Source organism: Erythrolamprus reginae, chromosome 7, assembly GCF_031021105.1.
Source record: "Erythrolamprus reginae isolate rEryReg1 chromosome 7, rEryReg1.hap1, whole genome shotgun sequence".
Classification (NCBI taxonomy): Eukaryota; Metazoa; Chordata; class Lepidosauria; order Squamata; family Dipsadidae; genus Erythrolamprus; species Erythrolamprus reginae.
The window spans coordinates 17,858,421-17,867,210 of NC_091956.1; the positions used below are offsets into that span (position 1 = coordinate 17,858,421).

The 8,790-nt window shown below is 42.6% G+C and overlaps 1 pseudogene; it reads left to right on the forward strand.

The window, feature by feature from the left end:
• The first annotated feature begins 2,654 nt into the window (after positions 1-2,654).
• LOC139170670 (U4 spliceosomal RNA) lies at positions 2,655-2,773 on the forward strand (annotated as a pseudogene).
• Positions 2,774-8,790: the final 6,017 nt, after the last annotated feature.

Genomic DNA, 8,790 nt, shown 5'->3' on the forward strand with positions numbered 1-8,790 from the left:
AGATCCTTTGGTACTGCGCCCAGCGTGCCAAGTACCACTGGGACCACTTTCACGGGCTTATGCCAGAGTCGTTGCAGCTCGATTTTTAGAACTTTGTATTTCACTAATTTCTCTAGCTGCTTCTCCTCAATTCTGCTGTCTCCTGGGATTGCGATGTCGATGATCCATACTTTCTTTTTCTCCACGATCACAATGTCTGGTGTGTTATGCTTCAGAATTTGGTCAGTCTGAAGTTGGAAGTCCCACAGTAGTTTTGCTTGCTCATTTTCGACCACTTTTTCGGGCTTATGATCCCACAAGTTCTTTGCCACTGGTAAATGGTAGTTCTGGCACAAGTTCCAGTGGATCATCTGTGCCACAGCATCATGTCTATGCTTGTAGTCAGTCTGTGCGATCTTTTTGCAGCAGCTGAGTATGTGATCGATTGTTTCATCTGTTTCTTTACAGAGTCTACACTTTGGATCGTCTGTTGATTTTTCAATTCTGGCTTTGACAGCATTTGTTCTAATGGCCTGTTCTTGTGCCACCAGTATCAGTCCTTCTTTCTCCTTTTTGAGTGTTCCAATTGTAAGCCATGATCAGGTATTGGTCATGGTAATAGCTATTATTATTATTATTATTATTATTATTATTATTATTATTTAGATTTGTATACTGCCCCTCTCCGGAGACTCGGAGTGGCACACTATAAATTCTGGTATCTTGACAAGGCCTGCTGCGTATCTCAGTATATCTGGACAATAGTTGTCCCAGGTCCTGCCTATCAGGGATGGATTCTAACTTACCTTGCTGCTGGTTCATTTCCTCCTGAAACAGGAAATGAAGGAAGGAAAGAAAGTAAGAAATTGGAAGGAAGGCATAAGAGTGGGAGGGAAGCTGTAGTGGATTCTAAATACTTTTGCTACCAGTTGGCATGCACAAAAACATCCCAGGCCAGTGTCTGGAGCCTCCCGCTGCTACTACCAGTTCACACAAACCAGCCGAACTGGGAGCAACCCACCACTGGAGGGAAGGAAGGAAAATAAGGAAGAAAATAAGAAAGGAAATAGAAAGGAAGGGAGGGAGGAATAAGAGAGGGTGGGAAGGAAGAAAAGAAGAAATTATGAAGGCAGGAAAGCAGGCAGGCAGGCAGGAATGATGTAAGGAAAGAAGGAAGGAAGGCATAAGAGAAAGAGAAAAGGAAAGAAGGAAGGAAAGAAGGAAGGAAGGAAAGAAGGAAAAAAGGAAGGAAGGAAGGAAGGAAGGAAGGAAGGAAGGAAGGACATAGTTTCAAAATTACTTATCCCCACCACAATTTTTCATGTGAATTAATATTGTGTCGATAGAATAAAAATGAAATTTTCATAGGGTCAAGTTCAACTCCTGGTGACTTTGTGACTGTATCCATGTTTATTTTTCCTTAAAAACAGTACAGATGTAGCTCTTTTTTTTCACCTTGGCAATCTAAGCTGGGAATTGCTTGTGATTTGCCATCCAAAAGCTAGCTAGTTCCACCTTTGTGTGACCAGCCGAGATGGTTTCGCATAATTATGTATTTAATATATTGCTTTCCTAATAATTTTAACTGCTATTTCTAAAGGTGGTGATTGCCCCAAAGAGATAGCAAATTGCTGTCTTTGCTCATGCATATTAAAGGCAGAATTCAGGCCACTGCCAGACTATATTAAAAGATAATTTGAATGCAACAAAATGGATGGAGGGATATTCAGGCACATGCTAAAAACAAAAGCAGACCAAAACTGACACTCTGTCTCCAATTGCTGATCCATCATGGAAAACAATTTTTAGGCCAGAGCTGTAAAGCTATGGATAAGCCTATCACCTTGAAACTTGAAATGTGTCTTACTTTTGAAATGAAAGAAAATCATTGAAAGTGGTATCAACAAAGGTCAGTAAATCAATTGAGCAGAAGTTGTTTTGGTAGGAACAACATAAAAGGGGGAAAAATAAGGGAGTCATGTCTTCCTTGAAAAGCTGATGCCAATTTAGAGTGAAGACGCCCAAAGAGCTCCTAGTTCACTTTCTGCGAGAAGCCAGATCAAGGCACCAAGAGCCACTTCTTCTTAGAACAAAGCCAGATCTTGAAGACCTTCCAGAAGTTGAACAAGTTTGGGACTGTCTGATTCTCAGTCAGTTATAGTATCTAATAATAATAAAATGTTATTTACGGTCAAAGACCATCAATACAATATTAATAATACAGTAATTAAAAGGAAAAAGAACAGGAAACAGGACTTTTGGTTGAGCAACCAAGATTGACTCATTGTGACTATACAAGAGATGTACATATCTCGCTATGAAGGCACATATTTGCAACGAATCCCCGCTGCTGCTGCACAGAATCTGGCCACCTGTGCCGTAATTCTGGCCTGCTCATCCCCAAGCAACCAACGGAGATAGGCAATGTCCAAGCGGTCAGGATGTCCCTCAATAAGTGGTAGAATATGCTTTTTCCTAATGTCAGTGTAAAAGGAGCATCTCAGGAGCATATGTCCCTCAATCTCCACCTCTCCTGAGCAAAATCTTTCAGTGGCTGGAGTTCCCTTGTACTTGCCATACAAAACGGCGGATGGAAGCACACGACACCGTACAAGAGCAAATGCCTTTCGATGGCTTGCTGACTCTAGCTGTCCCAGGTATCTTGCAGGAGCCACAACATTGCGCAGTGGCAGTATCGTAGCCAATGAGGTTTATCCGAGGCGCGATTATTGCTAATTGAAACTAAAGTATCTCAGTTCTGTAACAGTGATGGTGAACCTATGGCATGGGTGCCACAAGTGCCATGGGAAGCCATATCTGCTGGCATGCAAGCCGTTGCCCTAGCTCAGCTTGAACATGCATGTGCAGTTGATTTTTGGTTCAAACTGAGGCTATGAAAGGTCATTTTTGGCTTACAGAGTGCCTCCTGGGAAATGTGGGAAGGCATTTTTGCCTCTCCAGGCTCCAGGGAAGCCTCAAGAGCAGGGGTGGGCAATTAATTTTGCCATGGAGCCTAATGAGAAATTGGGATGGTTTTAGAGGGCCGGACTAATATAATTAATTCTGGTCTACCCAATACTGTAAAGACCCAGACCCTGGCCTGACCTAAATACCCAGACCCTAATTGTTTGCTTTACGGCAACACGGTGCACCACAGTAACTGCACTGGAGTGTTTGTGTGGTTTCTGTGCTTGGCCTCTCTCAGTAGGAGGTTGGGTCCCCTCCAGTGTGAGGATGAAAGAGCTCACCGCGTCTGCCGGGAATCCTCCGGTTCCTGCTTTCCTCATGATTCATCAGGAAAGCAGGAACCGGAGGAGTCCTGGCAGGTGGACTGGTTACAGACAGCGGGCAGCCCAGATGCTCCCCGCAAGTCACCCCTTGCCCAGGTCTTCTCTAGAGCCTGGAGAGCGTGAAAAATGGGTCTACTGGGCCCACCAGAAGTTGTGAAATGGGCCATTTCTAACAGTTGGCTAGCGTAACATGGATGAGACTCCAAAACATCAACTGACACCATTACAAAACATTGAAACTCCACGCTGAATTTCTCATCGGCCACCCTTAAATACCTATGGGAAGTAGTCAACAATTCCCTAGAGTTAACAAACTACAGACTACTTCCTTCTCCCATACAAGTATTTTTGTCTTTTTCTTAGTCTTCTAAAGTGGGCATCTAACAAAGGCTCATAGTCTTCCTCCTCTTCCTCTAAGTCAGACCCTACTGTCATTTACATATCTGCCACCTCTGATGGTCTTTCAGGTTCATCCAGGTCTATTTCTCCATCATGTCCACTCTCAGCAAAACTACTGGCCCAGTGTACCAAGATGGACTTGGCTCATCCAGAGTTGGTCAAGGACCACTCATAACTTGTGCCTATTTTTCCTCCCTTTAAAAAAAAAGAAAGGAAACTGATAGCCCACGTTCTGTTTCACCCTTTCTCAAATTTATTAAGACTCATTGCTAAGTAACAATGGCTTTGGGTTTTACAGCATTAAACATCTTGGTTATAGACTGAAATATACAATCTTTTTTTTTAATGAATATTTTACCAGCAAGGTTTGGTTAATTTTAATTCTGGGAGGTATTCTATGGTTTATGCACATCTACACACTGTATGAAAATTCATTTTCTTTGCTTCAGGAAAACACTTTCGTACTTAGCATATGAAATGACTCTAGCTCAGCTTCAGGTCTTTACAAGAAAAATGATTTAAACATTTTGGCAAGAGTCCGGTAGGGAATCTGTCACTGTGCTGTTTTACAGTTAATGCAATTACACATTGCTATTGTTAATTGGCTATGTAAGACAACTTGAGTAAGACCGAGTATGCCTTATTTTGTATTCATTTTGTGTGCATTGCAGCAATGAACAAAAATTGGGGAGGAGCAGGACTGAGGTGGTGTAGTCTGGAACACAATCTTCAAATGTTGAAAATTACGGAACAGGTCAAATATTAGTTCTAAGCTGAAACTATTCAATTCTCCTCTCTTTGTCTCCTTTTTTTCTTTTTCAATTACATTTTTAACAGGAAATTATGGCCCGGGTCAATATTAGTTCTAAGTCAGAAATATTCCATTTCTCCCCTCTCTCTTCATTTTTCAATTACATTTTCAACAGTGGAAGAAATATTTTACATTTCTTATGTTCTCCTTGGCATTTGAAATGGAGTTCCATTTTAACATATGAAAAATATAAAGTAGTAATAAAGCTGTTCTATACTGCAGAAGTCATTTTTTTTAAGAACACTCCACTTAATTTTCAAACAATGACTTAGGTTAGGAGCACATGCAGTGCTCCTTCATTATTATTACTTGTTATCTTTCTCATGGATGTATGCAGTGGTGGGCTTCACCTATTCTTATCCAGTGATGGGCTGCCAAAATTTTTACTGCCACAGTGTGGGTGTGGCTTATTTTGTGGGTGTGATTTGATGCTCATGTGACCGGGTAGGAGTGGCTTGACAATCATGTGACTGGAGTAGTTTAAAGGTCATGTGACTGGGTGGGAGTGGCTTACTGACCAAGATAAATTTTCATATAGGGGCTTGGACTCTTTTTCAGTTGATTAAGTCACATTATTTGAATAGCCACAAAAACTTGTGGGGTACCTCAGGGGTTGGTCCTCTCCCCCCTGCTATTTAAAATCTACATGAAACCATTGGGTGAGATCATCCATAGGCATGGGGTGAGGTATCATCAGTACGCAGATGATACCCAGCTGTACATCTCCACTCCATGTCCAGTCAACGAAGCAGTGGAAGTGATGTGCTGGTGTCTGGAGGCTGTTGGGGCCTGGATGGGTGTCAACAGAATCAAACTCAACCTGGATAAGATGGAGTGGCTGTGGGTTCTGCCTCCCAAGGACAATTCCATCTGTCCGTCCATAACCCTGGGGAGGGAATTATTGACCCCCTCAGAGAGGGTCCACAACTTGGGCGTCCTCCTCAATCCACAGCTCACATTAGAGAACCATCTTTTAGCTGTGGCAAGGAGGACGTTTGCCCAGGTTCGCCTGGTGCACCAGTTGCGGCCCTATTTGGACCGGGACTCACTGCTCACAGTGACTCATGCCCTCATCACCTCGAGGTTCGACTACTGTAATGCTCTCTACATGGGGCTACCTCTGAAAAGTGTTCGGAAACTTCAGATCGTGCAGAATGCAGCTGCAAGATCAATCATGGGCTTCCCCGGGTATGCCCATGTTACACCAACACTCCGCAGTCTGCATTGGTTGCCGATCAATTTCCGGTCACAATTCAAAGTGTTGGTTATGACCTATAAAGCCCTTCATGACATCGGACCAGAATATCTCCAGGATTGCCTTCTGCCGCACGAATCCCAGCGACTGATTAGGTCCCACAGAGTTGGCCTTCTCCGGTTCCCGTTGACTAAACAATGTCGTCTGGCGGGTCCCAGGGGAAGAGCCTTCTCTGTGGCAGCCCCGCCTCTTTGGAACCAGCTCCCCCCGGAGATTAAAACTGTCCCCACTCTCCTTGCCTTCTGTAAACTCCTTAAAACTCACCTCTGCTGTCAGGCATGGGGGAATTGAGGCATTTCCCCTCCCCCCTCCCCCGGGCCTATACAATTTATGTATGGTGTGTCTGCGTGTATGTCTGGTTTAATAATGGGGTTTTTAAATGTTTTTTAAATCTATTAGATTTGTCATGAATTTTTTTTATTGTAGGCCTGTGAGCCGCCCCTAGTCTACGGAGAGGGGCGGCATACAATTCTAATAAATAAACAAACAAACAAACAAATAAATAAATAAAGACAAATGATAGACAGCATTATTTATTGAGGAGGACAGTAATATTTTAAGGTTTGTACTGTACCCACAAGGTTCAGTAAGATAACAGATTAGTCAATCTTTCATTGCTGTAAAAGCTCAGTTCTAGATAATGATTAAAATGATTAAAGCATTTATAGGTAAAAACATGCTATTTAATTATTTCCCATTTTAAAACTAATTAAGGATCATACTGTTCTGATTTCAGGCTCATACAGATAATACTTGGAATAAATGATTTCTCAAAGCATCTCATTGTAAAACACATCCTCTTTATTTCTCCTCATGTCACCTTTGCACGCAGTTTTCTTCTCTCTTCATCTCTATCTCAGCAATTAAGTAGATAAGCTTGGCAGTAACATAAAAAACATTCCACAAGTCATTCTAAAATGTATGGGCTAATCAGGGCTAGCCAGGAGTCATAAAAAAGCAAGTAATAAATCACACATGATAGCTTACGCAACGGAGAAAGTCCAGGACATGACCATCTTTAGATTGCAAGATTGAATGAATTCAGTTTCGCTTCCGTTTTACACCCGGATGTGATGTAATTGATTAATTAATTAGAAACATAGAAACATAGAAGACTGAGGGCAGAAAAAGACCTCATGGTCCATCTAGTCTGCCCTTATACTATTTCCTGTATTTTATCTTACAATGGATATATGTTTATCCCAGGCATGTTTAAATTCGGTTATTGTGGATTTACCAACCACGTCTGCTGGAAGTTTGTTCCAAGCATCTACTACTCTTTCAGTAAAATAATATTTTCTCATGTTGCCTTTGATCTTTCCCCCAACTAACTTCAGATTGTGTCCCCTTGTTCTTGTGTTCACTTTCCTATTAAAAACACTTCCCTCCTGAACCCTATTTAACCCTTTAACATATTTAAATGTTTCGATCATGTTCCCCCTTTTCCTTCTGTCCTCCAGACTATAGAGATTGAGTTCATTAAGTCTTTCCTGATACGTTTTATACTTAAGACCTTCCACCATTCTTGTAGCCCGTCTTTGGACCCGTTCAATTTTGTCAATATCTTTTTGTAGGTGAGGTCTCCAGAACTGAACACAGTACTCCAAATGTGGTCTCACCAGCACTCTATATAAGGGGATCACAATCTCCCTCTTCCTGCTTGTTATACCTCTAGCTATGCAGCCAAGCATCCTACTAATTACTCTCTAATATCTCCTTCCTCTTTCTTCCGAGCGTCTCTGAAAGCATCTGAAATGAGCATCCCTCTCCATTTGAGTCACCCAAACTCATGTCTATGTCATTAGCTCTGTGGTCTTCACTAACATTGCTAGCTGTTGGTAGAACAGGGAAATTTATGATCTCTAAATCCCACTCATCCTCCGGATCTGAAAATTCCTCAAGCTGAAAGGGGGTATACACAACACCTACTAAGGACAATAAAGAACTATTAAGTATTCAATAAATAGTGCATAAACTTACCACCCACACTGCATCCCCCCTCTCATGGGGGCAGCAGCCTATTACTGTTCTTACCACTCTTTCACCACGTGCATCTTCCATTCATGCACCCGGCATGCACTTTGCTCTAGCACGCACCTTCCGCACATGAACCCAGCTTTGAAAATATGGCTAAATAAGGTGGTGATTTCAGTGAAGGGCCACTCTTCTTACCTCCTATCAGAGCTCCCTTTGAGATGGTTGTGGTCGTACATATGCCCATCAGTCATGTGCATGCATCGGTGCAAGATTTGGTTTCTGCACATGTGCACCAAGCCAAATCTCACGAAGGGGTGTGTCAGGGGCGCAGAGCTGTACATACATCCCAGATTTTCCTAATGGAGCTGCACACTTGGGCACACTGGCTGCTGCCCGACAGTGAGTGTTTTGCTTCTACCAGTTCACTCAAATCTGTCCGAACCAGTTGAATACCACATCTGAATGTATGGGCAATTTTAAAAAATTGAGAGTTGACAAGTTCTGTTAAACCAACATATTACTCAAATTTCCTACTTCCCCCACCCAAGAAGCCCATTCATTCATTCATTCATTTAATATTAGAGTTGGAAGGGACCTTGCAGGCCATCAAGTCCAACCCCCTGCTCAAGCAGGAAACCCTACACCACCCTAACCAGATGGCAGTCCAATTTTCTTTTGAATGTGTCGAGTGATGGGGTGTTCACAACCTCCGCTGGCAGGCCGTTCCACTGGTTGATCGCTCTCACTGTCAGAAAGTTCTTCCTTATTTCCAGGTTGAATCTCTCCTTGGTCAGTTTCCATCCATTGCTCCTGGTCTGGCCTTCTGGTGCCCTGGAAAATAGTGTGACCCCCTCTTCTCTGTGACAATCCCTCAAATATCTGTATACTGTTATCATGTCCCCCCGGGCCCTCCCTTTTTGGTAAACTATCCATGCCCAGTTCCAGCAACCTCTCTCCGTATGTCTTGGTTTCCAGTCCTTTTATCATTTTAGTTTCTCTTTTCTGTACTTTCTCTAGAGTTTCAATTTCCTTTTTGTAGTGGGGTGACCAAAATTGAATGCAGTACTCTATGTGTGGTC